Below are 15,775 nucleotides of genomic sequence, written 5' to 3'. Positions count from 1 at the left end.
CCTCGCACAGGGCCTTATTCTGGTTGGTGTGGTCGGATGCGTATTTGCGGACAGGAACCGAGCGTTCTTAGCCGCGCCTTCCGTACAGATCGCTCACTCCGTCCGAATGCGGTAATACGCCGACCGAATGGAACCCCACACGTGCGTCACGGCCGCATTACCATACGTACGCCCAGTGTTTTCATGGCAACGCCCATGAAACGCGGGGCGTACACATATGGTAATGAGCCCAAACATCCCTTCACGCCCCTCTCCACCCCATGTTTGGAGTGTACAAAATTCACGCTGTACTCGGACGTTCGCACATGCGTAGATACGCCTCTGCACATGCGCAAACACCAAACATCGGCCATCCGACCGCACGCGAACAGAACCGCACCACCCAGAATAAGGCCCACAGTGCATTCTACGTCTCTGATCAATTAGCATCTTAAAACAAAAAAGAAAAAGGTCCTCTTTTTCTGGGGGCACGACTTGAAAAAGTTTTTCTAAAACTTAACTTTTATTATTTATTAATCATAAGAATAAATGGACATACAAAAACACTCAACATAAAACAGAGAGAAAGATATTGTGTAGCACCAAAAGAATGTACTACACGAGGTACTGATTTATGTTAAGTTTGATAACTTAGCAATATATGAGAAAATATTCCTTATGTTATCCACAAATCTTCAAAAATAAGCATACGAATGATATCAAGTTTCATACAGGTAATTGAGGTGATCCTTCAGTATAAGCTTGTTATATACAATTATTCAGTAATACCTAGAGTTGTAAAACCCTGCACCACAGTTTAATATGTTGTGTATCTGCTGGATGCTCCTGTACAATATAACAGTTTTGCTTTGCAGGCTACTATGTCACCAACTCCATGTGCATTCCTTATAACCCTATTACTACAGATCAAATAATTTGAAGGACGATATTTATCTCTCTATGCCTGGGAATTGTATCACAATCAACTGCACCCTTGTATACTGTGTTCCTGTTAAATATTTATAAACAGTGTAGCAGTTTTGTATCAAGAACTTATCGGGTCACAGTTTCTAAAGGTGCGTAGACACAGGGCAATATGATCGCTGGCAATATATTGCTAGCAATATATTACTCAGCAATCATATTGCCCCATGTCCCGTTTTCATCTGCGACCAGAGATGGTCGCAGATGACAATTTAAACACTGCTGGGTGAAGAGGCAGGGGATGTCGCTGGTCGGAGGAGCATGTTCCTCCGACCAGCGACCATTCAGGGGCTGAAAACGGGAGCGTGCACCCGGCGATTTATCGCTGGTGCACACTCCAATCACTGGCAATATGGTCGCTCAGCGACCATATTCCCAGCGATTTCAGCCCCTATCGCCCCCATGTGTACACAGCTTGAGGCACACAATAAATAATTGCTTAGTTCTAAACTCTGTATGTGAAGGATCATTGAGTCAACTATCAATCAATCAATCAATCAATCAATCAATCAATCAGGTAATTGCTTTTATGATTGAGGTATACACAGATATTAGTTAGAAAAACAAAAGAACAAGAAAGCAGATTGCTTTTGTGTATATAAATGTTATCAGTGTTATTGCCGTTCTGCAGCTTTACCTTAATTGATTCTAGTGCATATATATAGTTTGTAGAACCAATGACAATGTTTAATTGGCTTCAATTAAGGGAAATAAATGTTGTATTTTGCTCATTATGTATTTAACAATTGTGGATGTGTGGCAATAAAGTTACTGATTGTTTTTTGGGAAGAAACATATAATAAAAACTTTTGATTATATAGATCCAGACCAGAATGCTGGGAATTGTTTTAAGATAAGTCTGCATAACTAGGAAGGTTTTAATAAATCAATTTGTCGGAACTTTAAGCCTACACGTACAGATTTAAGCCTGATGTACATGTGAGTGTGTATAAATATTGTACATCACACCCCGCGGGGGGGTTAATAAACCCCAAATTAGTATATTCTGCTGTGCGATATATGAAAATTGTGACTAGGAAATACATGCCGATATCATTATGTATATACATGAATTTTTCAATTAAATGCACATTGGGGATGGAGTATCATTGTGGAAGCTTGATAGGAAATTGCTTACACATAATTGCTTAATAATAATATCCTTTAAACTATTAAACTAATTGATAAATGTTGTAGGCAGAGATACAATTATTATGGGGGTGGGTAGTGACCATGACAGTGGGTGTAATCTATTGGAGTAATCATTTTTATTATTGTAGGTGAGCATAGTGTTATAGATTATTATATTGGTGTGTGCTCTCTTGTGAAATGAATTGTGGTCTACTGATAATGTCTGATAATTATGAGTGTGAAATAGGGAGAGAGGTGAAAAAAAGTGTTTTTAAATTATATTTATAGAGTGTTCGGTGGTGACTATTAGGTGATAAGCATGTGCCCACCCACCTATCCATATGTATGTGCTTGTATGATTCCGCACATACATACGGATATGTGCCACGCAGATGCGCATGTTTACCAAGTAAAATGTGACAAGTTTAAAATTGTATTTTTTAATTACATTGGCATGTGTGTTGTTACATAGTGGAGAGTGATAAAGTATTGTGAGAGAAAAAATATAAAATATTGTGAGAGAAAAAAATGTGATACCGTGATTAATTAAAAAAAATAGACAGTAACTTTAGAAATTATTTAAATGGAATGTATAATGAAAAAATTGCAGTGTATAACGAGATCAGTTGATACATGACCTTTGGGGTAATTATTGATTGGGTGGAAAAACTGAGAAAATGCCTGAGATGTTTTTATTGGGAGGTCAACCAAGGAATGGACTAAAATTGATGTTTTCGTTGAGTCCGTTAGGATTGGTAGTATTCAAGAGGAAGATCCAATGGCATTCTCTCTGGAGTAATTCAAGGGTGAGATCCCCTCCTCTGATACCTAGTCTCACTTCTTCCAGTCCATAGGTTTTTAGATTTGTGGGTATTCCTTGATGGAATGCCAGGAAGTGCCTGGCTACTGATGTTAATTTTTTGAATTTTGCTTTATCACTTTGGGCATTTCTGATGTTCCCTAGATGTTCCAATATTCTGCGTTTCGATGCTCTTGTAGTCATTCTCACGTATTTGAGCCCACATGGACATTCCAAAAAGTAAATTACACCTACTGTGTTACAGCTCATGAACTGGCAAATTTTATGAGTTTTTCCGTATCGATCTATTACTTGTTCTCTTCTGGTAATGTGGCTACATGCCTTGCATTTTTGACATGGGAAGGTGCCCTTGAGTTTTGATTCAGGTTTTGATTTTCTTACATAGTGGCTTTGCACAAGTTGGTCTTTAAGATTCTTAGATCTCCTAAATTGTGGTTGTTTGGGAATTGCCTCTTGTAGGTCTTTGTCACTCTGGAGTACTGTATATGCCAATGTTTTTTTATTATTGATTGTAACTCCTGCCATTCTCCACAAAAGTCTGTGACAAAACGTAGGGCGGGTTGTTTGATGTTCGATTTGTTTTCTGGAAAAATAAGTTTATCTCTGTCCATTCTGAGTGCATGATATTTAGCTGATTTTATGAGCCTTGTAGGAAATGGGCGGGCAGCTGACATCCGGTGCTGTCAGCTGCCTGCTCCCCCGTATGTCCATCATGAGCGCATTAGAATGAGATCACTCAGTATTCTCATGGGATTGCCCATGAAATGTTTATTTGTGTTGGTCATATTTTGTTCGATGTTCTCTTCACTAAACCGTTGATTATAGCACTGAATGTTATAATCCACCAAGTACTTGTCCAACCTTTACTTTATTTTATTTATTTTGTCTGCCATCATCACCTCCTCTGGCAGAGCGCTCCACACCTTTACTGCTCTCACCATAAAAAGACCTCTTCCTTCAGAGGGTATGACATCTCCTCCCCACCAGTCTAAGTAGATGCCCTCATGTCCTAATTGACGACCTTAAGGTGAAGAGGGTGCTTGATCATTCCTTATATTGCCCTTGATGTATTTGCACATGTTAACAATAGTTCAAATGTTAAATCTGTACACCAAAACTCCTCCAAAAAACACAAAATACTTGAATGTTTGAAGTCCACAAGTACACTGTGGTGATCTCTCCAGGAATGCTGCTAATTATATTTGCTTATGTTTAACATACTGTATGCCCTAAACTTTACCTGCCATATGATGCGAGTTTCACAGTATAATAGGCCTGGGGCTGTCAGTGTAAAATACAAGGTATAAAGTATGTTCATGATAAGAAAGTAGTTGAGAGTGGATGTTGGCTGATGATATGAGAGGACAAGTAACTGTGACGAGTGTAATTTTTATTTTTATAAAGATGAAAGGGAGCCATTGGGGAAATAGTAGCAGAGATACATTAATTAAACTAGCTACCGACCTGGCGTTGCCTGGGAAAACCTTGGGGTTTTTTAGTTCCAAAATTGCTGAACATTTTTTTATGCTGTGCCTAATACCTAAGATTGTAATTTGTTAAAGCCTCCACCATATTGTTAGAATGTGTTTGCATTGATACTCAATGACAGCCTGATTTGATAGCCTTTGTGTGTTGATTTTGCACCTATGAAATACCCTCCAACATCTGAGGGTCAAAAATCAGCAAAAAATCAGAAAGTGGTGTGGCCATGGGAAAGGGGCACACATCAATTTCTATACTTTCAATGGTACAGTTTCTAGGGTATGTAATTACAGTTGCTGAGTGCATGGAGACTGGGGTGGGCGTTACTTTCCATGCCATAATGAATAAAAAATTCGCTGATCCCCTCACCACTCCTGCCACAGAGTTGCTGCAGCAGTCTCTGACATCTGGAGATCTGTAAAGTGCATGCACCGGGCATCTTTACCAAACAGTGGGACAGCCCCTGAGTGTGGGAGCTGCTCTGAGGGAGACTGTAGGCTCCTGGAGAAGAGATCTACGGAATTGTAAAGCGATCCCTAAAAGACCATCTGAACCCCAATTGGGAATTCCACTACGGTGACACTGTAGTACAAATTTTCCATCAATTAGGGACTCCCTGTAGGTGTACCAAACACCAATTATGCCCACAATATCCATACCCCCACCTATAGATTTGTTTTGCAACTCTCCCCCATCCAAACAATTATCAGTTTGAATCAGAACATATTTTTAATCCTACTTTCATTTATTTATGTATTGTACTTCTATGTTCATCTATATTTTTTTCACAATTTATTGAGTAAATTGTACTCTTTAACATGACAAATCTTCATCTCAGTCTAATTCTTCACTTCTTACGCTCATAACATTCATACAAATACAGGCAGTGCTCATGCCCATCGACCAAACATTATCTATTAACCAAAAGGGTCTAGGAAACCCTTAAGGCATAGTAGCGCCTAACATCCAACTGACTAACAGGGTGAGTGCAATGTACCCACTTTGTGTTGATCAATGGGTGCATTGGCCATAGACAGAGATTTTTTAGTGCTGCCAGCCGGGGATACATTCAGTACAGTTTTTATTTGCCAGTACAGACTGTTAAAAAATGCGCAAGTGTGTGAGGTATGCTACGTATATACAGTACAGTATGTGTATGTGTGTGTTGTATCTGTGCAATGTTTAAGTGTGTGTGTTCTGTGTGTTATAGTGAATGTGGGTGTGTGTTGTACTGTGAGTGTGTGTGTTATGTTGTGTGTATCTGTCCAATGTGTGTGTGTGTGTGTCAGGTGCGCTATATAAATATGTGTGTGTAGTGTGCTGTGTGTATCCTGGCAATGTTTTAGTGTGTGTGTTCTGTGTGTTTCTGAATCTGTGCAATGTTTAAGGGTGTGTGTTCTGTGTGTTTGTTGTACTGTTTTTGGGTGTGTGTTGTAGTGTATGTGGGATTGTGTTGTACTGTATGTGGTGTGTTGTGTGTGTGAGGTGTGCTACGTATATACAGATGGAGTGCCCCTTGTTCAGGCAGGGGCTGGCTTAATTATCGCCAGCCCCCACCAGCCACCAGCTCCCGCCAGGGGGCGCGCGCACACAAAATGCTTGCGCTTGCCGTGGCGTGGGAGCTTCCCCCGCGTCCCCGCCACCTTACCACCCTGTTCCGTGATTTCCCACCACCTCCCTGAACCCCCGAACCCTGCCCGTCTCCCTGAAGCGGAGACAGGCAGGGTCCCGGCGCCCAGCCACGGAGAGACTGAGATGTGCTCGCCAGAGGGGAGGTTCTGGTGGGCGCCGGGCAAAAACGAGAGGAGCTCCATCTGTATGTGTGTGTTGTGTGCTATGTGTGCGTATGGAAGCACAAGTACTAATATGCAGGTCTGTGATGCAAACCTTAAGATCATGAGTGTGTTTGCATGCTATCCTGGCTCATGTAATGACTCCAATTTCCTTGGGAAGTCAGTCCTCTATGACAATTTTGAAGTAGGATTAACGGCAGAGGGCTGCTGGCAAACTATTGGACTGTGCCATGCAGTGTTTCTTGCCACTGGGCAGAGTCTCCTGACCAGCCTCACCTACACCTGAAACGGTCTCAGGAAAATCCCCCAACCCCACCTCACTACCTTAACTTGCAAACATACTGTTTTTGAACCCACTTCCTTCTGATGGAACCACCACACATATAGGGCAGAGAAATGCGTTAAAGGGTTTCTTTAGGGTCTATACCCCTCACCATATCAAGCACGCAGAACGTCTGCCACCTTTAAAATCTGTGGAACACAGCCTTCACCTTCGTTATCAACCTCACAGTGTCTTACAGCAGTTCACCTGCATACTTTCGCAACCTGCACAACGTGCCTTCACCCAAGTACAGGATAGTGCTGCTCGCTCCCTGCTGAATCTACAAAAGCGGTCTGCTGGTGCAAGCTGACCGCTGAGCGGGTGTAGCTGGAGATGAACCGGAAGCCTTCTTCAATTGCTGCAGCAGGATCTCTCTGCTTATTTACGTCACTAGGAGAAGTATCAGAGTTTGCCTTTAGCCACTAAGGCTTTTCGGTATTATCTAAATAAGCCGGCTGTTCTTTCCACTAAGGATTTAAATTTACCTATACCCCCATTTTTCCACTGTTGGGGCTTAATGGAACTATCACAATAATATCAATTTCTCATAAGCTCAGATCTATTTTTGAGACTGTATACCCTTCTAAAGGTGGGACTCCGGAGTTGGGTAAGACTAATAGAGTGAATATATTTTTTTTCCTTATAGGAGGTGATATATTTTTCAAATATTTTTATGAATTGTTTTATGTATATATTTTTAAGAATTAAATCTTATATATTAAAATTAAAATAAATTTTGATATTCTTAAATTTCCAGTTGTGTGGCGCTCTCTCTTATATATGTATACAATTAAAATAAATTAATACATTTATTTAGAGTATATAATTGTAATTTATTTGGAGTATATAATTGTATATATTAATTTCCTACCTCATTGCAGACATACGTCCTGCTCAAAAACAAAACTTAGAAATAAAAAGACACACAACACAAAACACAATCCAACTCCTTCCCTCACACACACACACACACACCTCATAAACAAAGAATGAAGACTTAAAAAATGTACACAGACAGAAATGTAGACAAACCTATAATGTAACTACGCAAACACTAACTACAGGACAACTTACAACACAATACACACCCAGCAATCGCAATAAAACAGTCCAATCCTCTAACACAACTCACCACCACTCTCGTCTCCGTGCCTAGCTACAACCCACAAGGAGTTTGGGCATGTTGGGGCCTTATATAGGCCTTTCAGTACACACCCAAGTTTGTAGTTCTAACCAATAACTAAGGGCCTTATTCTGGTTGGTGCGGCCGGCCCGTACGCGTACGTTCCGGGGTTTTTAATGACCTGCGCATGCGTACCATCTCCAATGCGCAGGCGCGAACACTCCACAACGCTTACGGACGGGTCTCTCCGTGCGAAAAAACCTGTACGCGAGAGTACGGGCATTGGGGGCGGCATAGGGGCGTGATGAGGGGAGCGGCCGAAATAATGAGGGAAAATGGGCATAAATATGGGCGTACACGGGGGTGTGCACCAAAAATGAACGGTGCTACTACCGCACGATCGGCTAAAGCACCGTTCATTTCGGACACAAAACAGGCGGCCGCCAACCGCCACCTCAGACCACCCCTACAGATACCGCATGCCAGCGTGCGCCTGGGTTTGCTAATTTACGCTGATTACTACTCAAACACATACACCTGAATGTAATAAGCAATGCTGCAGTCTATTAAGTCCAAACCATGATTTCACTACCTGCAAGCCTACACACAGCACTCAAACACATTGGAAGCTTATCTTTCTATACTTCTCGACATTTAAAGGTTTGTTTAATTTAAGGTAAGAATCTTTTTAAGACCTGCTTATATATGCTAAGGTAGGTATTTGTTAAACAGTTATACACATTCACTACGTGCTTTCATAGACTTTACACAGTAGCACACTCAATCTACACAAGTCGACATGTGTCAACGTGTTCACTCTAATACAAACATAGGTTTTGTATTTATGATACAATAACATAAACCACATCTAACACCTACAAAGGATGTTTCAGCAATGTTTTAAGCCCATGCCCACTATTTTGCACACAATCTTTGTATAGTACCCAAAATACAGACCTGTACCACTATCTGATCTGCTATGAATTGGATTTTACTACACTCTGGATGTAAGATGCCACCAATCACATTATTGCACTCACATCTCTCTAACAAAGGATTCCTACATCTGCTTATGACACTGTAAAATCATATATATGTACAAAGTTAAACATGTTTGTCCACAAGCAATTTTATCATGTTTGGCCGATTCACACATCTTTTTTTAGGGAGGACACATATGCATTCCTACACAAATGTCCCTTTTGACCCTTGTTTGTCTACCTCACCCACTCCATGAGGAAAGCATTGTTCTGGACCTGCTTTTACCTACTAATGTAGGAGCTACCTCACCTGCACACAAACTGCTTTCTCACCTATTAAGTTGCTCTGCACATGTGCTGACACAAACTAATTAGCAGGGAAAAGTTGGATAGGAACATGTGAATGGCCATGGAGAGGGTTACACATGGGAAACTTCTACCACACTTCAACAAATGCTCAAAAATAACCTGGTCAGTAAGTACACATAAATGTAGTATTTTTTTCACACAAGAAATTACACATACAACAATTGTGTTTTAATTGGTAAAATAAATTTATTTGCTGTTCAGCATCACAGCTTGACACTTTAATGTCATAAATCAAATAAACAAATAAAATATACACAAAAATAAAAAAACAGCCAGAACAAGAGGTTGCATATCTCCAAACATGTGTTACCCTGCAAATGCAATGGTGAAAGAAATGGGGACACCAGAATACGTACTGCAACAACCAGGGTGAATACTAAGCAAGATACACACCACCAAAAATTTATCCTGCATTTGTAGAGGTCAAAATAAGAACTTTAATGCCCATGGCACGAAAATGGATCGATGGCCAACTCAGGAAGTGGATGTCCAGTGCAATTTAAACATTTGGGGTCCAACCACAGAGGAAGTGAACCAGGTCTCATTATTTGGGGCCTTTTTTCCCCTTTTTAGATGGGGCCTTGGGGACAGGGGCCTTTGGCTCAGATGGCTTGCGGCGTCTTCCCCTAGTGGACACAGGAGGGTCAGCAGAGGTGGAAGGTTGGGGAGCAGCGTGGGGTGGGCCAGCAGATGGGGGATTGTCCCTTAGGGACCTGGCGGTGGTCAGCAGCTCCGCAAGAATTTCATTCTGGCGGCTGAGTTATTGGGCAATGCTTTGCATGCCAGCCGCCAGAGTGTCATTCGTGCGGTTGAAGGCCTCACACTGCTGCCTGTTTGTGGCCTTCCAATCCGCCAGAAATTCCACAACCTGCTGCTGACGGACCGCAGCATCCACCCCTTGCTTCTCGATCCTCTCCAGCATCACCATCAAGCTGGCATCCCATGTGTCCTGTGGCTGGGGGTGTCGTCTTGGTGGAGGCTGGACCACTTGCTCCACCTGTGGCTCTGCAGAGGAAGATGCTGCCGGTTCATCCTGGGTTTCTGCTTCTTCTAGGATAATAATTGAAAACAATGTCACCATCACATACGCACTAAAAAATATCTTTCAAAATACAATGCATTACTGTGACTTACCATCAAAGCAGCAGCAAAGACCTCCACCGGGAGCTCACTATCCATATTGGATATCCCCCTGACCTCGGCCACATCAATTACATCCAAGGCCTCCTGCTCCAGGGGGGTATATTCCAAGGTGTCTGGCATAGGCCCCCTCCCGGTGGACATGCTGTGGTTGTACCGGTCAGTCATCTTCCTCTTCAGTGTCGTTTTGAAGTCTGTCCACCTACAAGTTTAAAAATACAAATATCACCATGAGATATGTGCACCACTGTGCTAGTGAACATCATGACTACGTTACATTTCCTAGTGTGGGTGATCTTATGTTTTTTAGCCATATGTGTCCCACACACATTAATGTCTCCATTAGGAGGCATTTCAGTGTCTCATCTCATTCATTAGGCCACTAAATGCACATACATAGATCACTATGCAGAAATGACATCATCCATGGCCAAATTATGCACCTCCACCTGTTGTGAAACTACACATTCCACCATAGCTTGACAGTGTGGTTATTATGGAGTCATTTAACTATGGGATGGCATACTGGGATGTGTAGTTTCTCACCAGCTACATGTGCACAGTTTGGTCATTCTTGTTTCAGTAGCATCATATGGAACATGTTACAACAACTCTTTCAAAAACACACTTTCTCTTGTCCCATCACATACTTCACATACTTCACATGAGCAGAACTGTGCCCATAACCTCACATCACACCAATGGTGCATGTTTCATATATAAATGTGGGTTATTAGACATGGTTGTGTTCACATGTGACATTGAAGTGTAGCACTATCTACAAACACACCTTTCTATTATTCTCAAAACATACATGTAACATATGTACACACATATGACATTATCAGCGGGACAAACACACTTGCCTTTTCTTCACCGCTAGCCAATCTCTGACCACTGGTGACACCTGGTTCACTTCCTCTGTGATCTTGTCCCAAAGGTTTCTCCTTGCACTGGCACCCGGCTTCCTGGTTGCCAATTCTATCCATTCGCGTGCCCTGGGCACTAAAATTCGCAATTCTGCCTCTACAAATGCAGGGTTTCTCTTTTTGGTGGTGGTATCCTGCTCAGTCCTCACCCTAGATGTTGCAGCTCGTTTTCTGGTGGCCTCAGTTCTCTCACCATGCACCTGCTGGGTCACACCTGTTTGGAGAGATGCAACCTCTTGTTCTGGCTGGTTGCTTGGCCCTTGTGGAGCTGGTGCAGTTTGAACAGGGCCTGTTAGTGAGGGGCCCACTTGGTCTTGCAGGCTACTTCTCTCTTGGGCCCTCCTTCTCCGCTCCTGTTCCCTCTTCTGCAAAGCTTCAAGCAGGGATTCTTCTGTAGCTCTCTGTAGAGCGTCCTCAGCTGCGGAATCATCTGAGCTAGACATGTTTGCAGCAATTCTGGCCTGCATCTGACTGAATATTTATATGGTAATCTCCCGCCATGAACAAGGGGGCGTATATTTTTCCCCGCAATGTAGTTGCTAATTTACGCCGATATTTCCCGGCGATAATTCCCGCTTAAATTACGCAGGTCTCAACGCACCTGATCATTCACCTGTATATGCACATACACAGGTTGTGGAGCATTGTGTGCTACATGGTGAAATGTGTGCACCTGTCATTCCAATGATGAGTGTTGTCAGCTGGTATCTGTTGGAGTTCGTGTATGCTTTCTGAGTCACATTTCAAAACATCACGTTATAATGCTTTCCTTACATATGTAATGAGTATGAAATTGTCATACACCAACATGTTGCATTGTGCCTTTTTTAGCAGCGTATTTATTAGTAGACGGTTGCGTGTATTATTTTCAGCACACTGTATATACAGTACGTCTCTCCATGGAAATCGGTGTATTGTGCCCTTTTAGCAGCGTATTTCTTAGTAGACGGTTGCGTGTATTATTTTCAGCACACTGTATATACAGTTCGTCTCTCTATACATTGAAAGCATGCTGTTGGTTATGGTGTGTGTATATCGGAACGGTCCGCGTAAGTTTCTATTCGCATCCAGTTTGTTAATGTAAGAAGGATTAATAAAGTTAATACTAAACAAACAATTTTTTAGACCAATCAGCAAGCACCAAAAGTGATATATGTACCTGCAATTAATAACTGCGCCATTGCCAATATGACTTCAACCAGGGCTAGCGCGTTTTCTACCCAGGAGCTGGTGGCCTTGGTTAAGGTCATGGACCGGCGCCTGGGGCCCAGGGGCTCATATGTGTCCAACATGGACAAGCGGCGGGCATATAATGCTGCCCGCCGGCTAATATACGCCCGGACCGGCGTACAGAGAAGCCTGGCCCAAGTCGAGCGGCGCTGGTCTGACCTGCGCCGGTGCCAGCCAGTGATGCTGAGTTCCATTCGCCGCCATATTGCCCGATGTAAGTTTTTATTAACTAGTATGTCTGTGTTTTTTTTAATGATTTCTGTACTTTTTATAAATATGTTCATGAGTATGTGGGTGTATAGGGGGTGTATATGGGGTGTATATGGGGTCTATATGGGTGTATAGGGGGTGTATATGGGGTGTATATGGGTGTATATGGGGTGTATGTGGGTGTATATGGGTGTATATGGGGTGTATATGGGTGTATATGGGGTGTATGTGGGTGTATATGGGTGTATATGGGGTGTATATGGGTGTATAGGGGGTGTATATGGGGTGTATATGGGTGTATAGGGGGTGTATAGGGGGTGTATAGGGGGTGTATATGGGGTGTATATGGGTGTATAGGGGGTGTATAGGGGGTGTATATGGGGTGTATAGGGGGTGTATATGGGGTGTATATGGGTGTATATGGGGTGTATAGGGGGTGTATATGGGGTGTATATGGGTGTATATGGGTGTATATGGGGTGTATAGGGGGGGTATAAGTAGTCGCTCTGTTTTTGGGTGTAGCATATCAATTAGTTTGCATGATAAATGTCTGAAATATAACAGCAATGATAATTTGTAAGGTTATGAGCATGACAAATGTGAATTTTTCTTTCCCCCATTTTTATGAAACCTTCGATTTCTATGCCATCAACATGAACGCAAGCACGGGCAAGAACAGCACGGGCAAGGGCACGCATGGAAGCCCGGGAGGAGGCAGCCCGGGAGCAGGCAGCCCAGGAGGAGGAAGAGGAGGAGGAAGAGGAGGAGGAAGAGGAGGAGGAAGAGGAGGAGACTATGGGTCCTGCTGGTGACCACCAAATTTCTACATCCCCTTCCACCAGCCACTCCCCTACCCCCTCCCCTCCCCTCCCCCCACCCCCACCCCCACCCCTACGCCCACCCCCTCCCCTACCCCCACCCCCTCCACACCCCATTTCCAACCCCCTTACACCTCTCCACCACCCACCCCCAAACCTCTCCAATCCCCACTCCAACCCACTACCTGTATCCCAAGTCCTATCCCATCCCCCTTGCTCCTGACCCCCCCAACCACCGGACACCCAACCAGCGGCGAGCAGGATGGCTCAACTAGCCGTAAGTAAATAATGTGTCTAATGTTTACCTACACATAAACAATCACAACAACCACATATGTGTATCCAACATCAACATTAGTTGCAACATATCACTGCAGGGCGACCATGAGGTGTGGTCTGTCCTTCTCCAGGAACAAGGGTCCCCTTGGTGGTTTTTTGGAGTGTGGCCATGGCTCACCCCTTGAATAATTGACATAACAGTACATCCAATGAGATATCCGACATTAGTGGTGTTGTAGTTATGTGGGTCCAGGTGTTGGGTAACTCCACTTCCCAGCATGATGTGCAACATTAATTTATAGATTGTTTTGTTCATAGTGTGTGAGGCCATGCGGATGCATGCTTTACAAACATAGCTTTAGGCCTATAATTTGTACAGCAATGTCCTAAATTTAAAATAGTAAGGAGTGCTTAAGCCGCAACAATGTCATAACCCTTAAATAGCACAGCCTAATTGTGAGGTTAGAGGTGAGTCCCCCAAAACCAAACTACCAATTGGGATACAGCATACATTTATCCAATAAGGAGTAATTTTTATATTTTTATGTAATATGTACAGTATGTGTGTGTCAACAGAATAGTATTTTGGACCATGTTTACAGCATACCCATCTTCAATGTAGTGGAAAAATGTATGTGGCCTTCACACTTAACTCACAAATTCATATTATGTTACAATGTAATAAACATTTATGTATATGATATATTAATTATAATGTGTTTTTCCCCTTCACTACAGACACTGAACAGCACCAGGAGGAGGTGGCACGGATAATGAGGGAAATCTTCCTGACCCTCCTATATTTATATATTCTTTTTGGCCAACTGGAGGCCCTCATTTAATTTTTTTTTTTCAAGTTTAAAATTTTTGTTAAAAAAAAAATAAAAGTTCATGTACAGTTAGAAGTTGCCTGTGTTGTTACTCATAAATATGTTTGAGGGTTTGTAAGGGCAGGTACATACAGATGTGTAATGTCAGTTATATTTGTAATTTGAGGTGAGGGGTAACGATTGATGTGTGAATGTGTGTGTTTTTGAGTTAAATAACACATAGTGAAAATGCATGAATGTTTAATGTTGTTCGATTAAAACATCACACATAACATCAGGGTAGGTATACATGTTAAAAAAATCAGATCAAACTAATTAGGGACATAATTTAGTACATACACACAAACACCAACATAAATTTATTTCCAAGTAAAAGCAATGTGGGGACACATAGATAGTGATTAAAATGCCACATTAGAACATAACAAATATACATGTAATGAGGGTTAAAATGTTGTTTTATTAGGGTCTTTATTAAGGTAGACAATTGAGTTAATAGAAAACAATAATTGAATAACAATTAGAATAATTAATTAATTGTCTGAATTATAGTTGAAAGGCAAGATTTGCAGGTCCATCTATGTGAAGGGTATGCCAGCGTACACGGACGTACGCTCACTCTCACGAGCGGTGACATAAGCTGAGTTTTCCATTGAAAACAATAGCGACCCGTCCGTGCAAGCTGGCATACGCTCAGATTTCCGCAAGAAGTCGGCGGGAAGACGGACGAGAGACGTCCGTAAACGGTGGCGTACGCTCTGTTGTACGCCAGTTGTCGGAGTCTAAGGGCTGATCCGTCCGTGTACGTTGGCGTACGCTCAATTGTACGCCACTCCCCTTAGACGTTGTTTCTGGCCGTACGTATGCGGCTGATTTGTGGGTGGACTTAACTTCAACGGCCGCGTACGGAGAGCATACGTTAATATGGAACGTACGCACGTTTGGCCGCACCGATCAGAATAACCTCCTTAGTTAGGTTTACTTTGGAAAAATACAAATTGTATTTCAAAATACGTACGTATAAAAACATACACTAAAACCACTGAAAATACGACAACAATATAAAATACAAATCTGAATATGTATTTAAAAATATGACTCCATACAACATCAAAAAATATGAATATAAAAAATACGACAGATTACAGTATGCTCCAGAATACAAATGTGTAAATGAAATAGTCTACTGATAACAGTCATATTCAGTCATATACAAAATACGAATACGACTGAGTCGTATTTGTATTCTTTGTAAATTTTGCCCAATGTGTTTAACAAGGGATAAATTCATGTATTCATGTATTTGTGCATGAACCCTTTTGTTTATTCTTAATGACTGCTTTAGAGATAATTGGA

Source organism: Crinia signifera, chromosome 1 (assembly GCF_055691185.1).
Source record: "Crinia signifera chromosome 1, ASM5569118v1, whole genome shotgun sequence".
Taxonomy (NCBI): domain Eukaryota; kingdom Metazoa; phylum Chordata; class Amphibia; order Anura; family Myobatrachidae; genus Crinia; species Crinia signifera.
Note: the sequence above shows the minus strand (reverse complement) of the source record.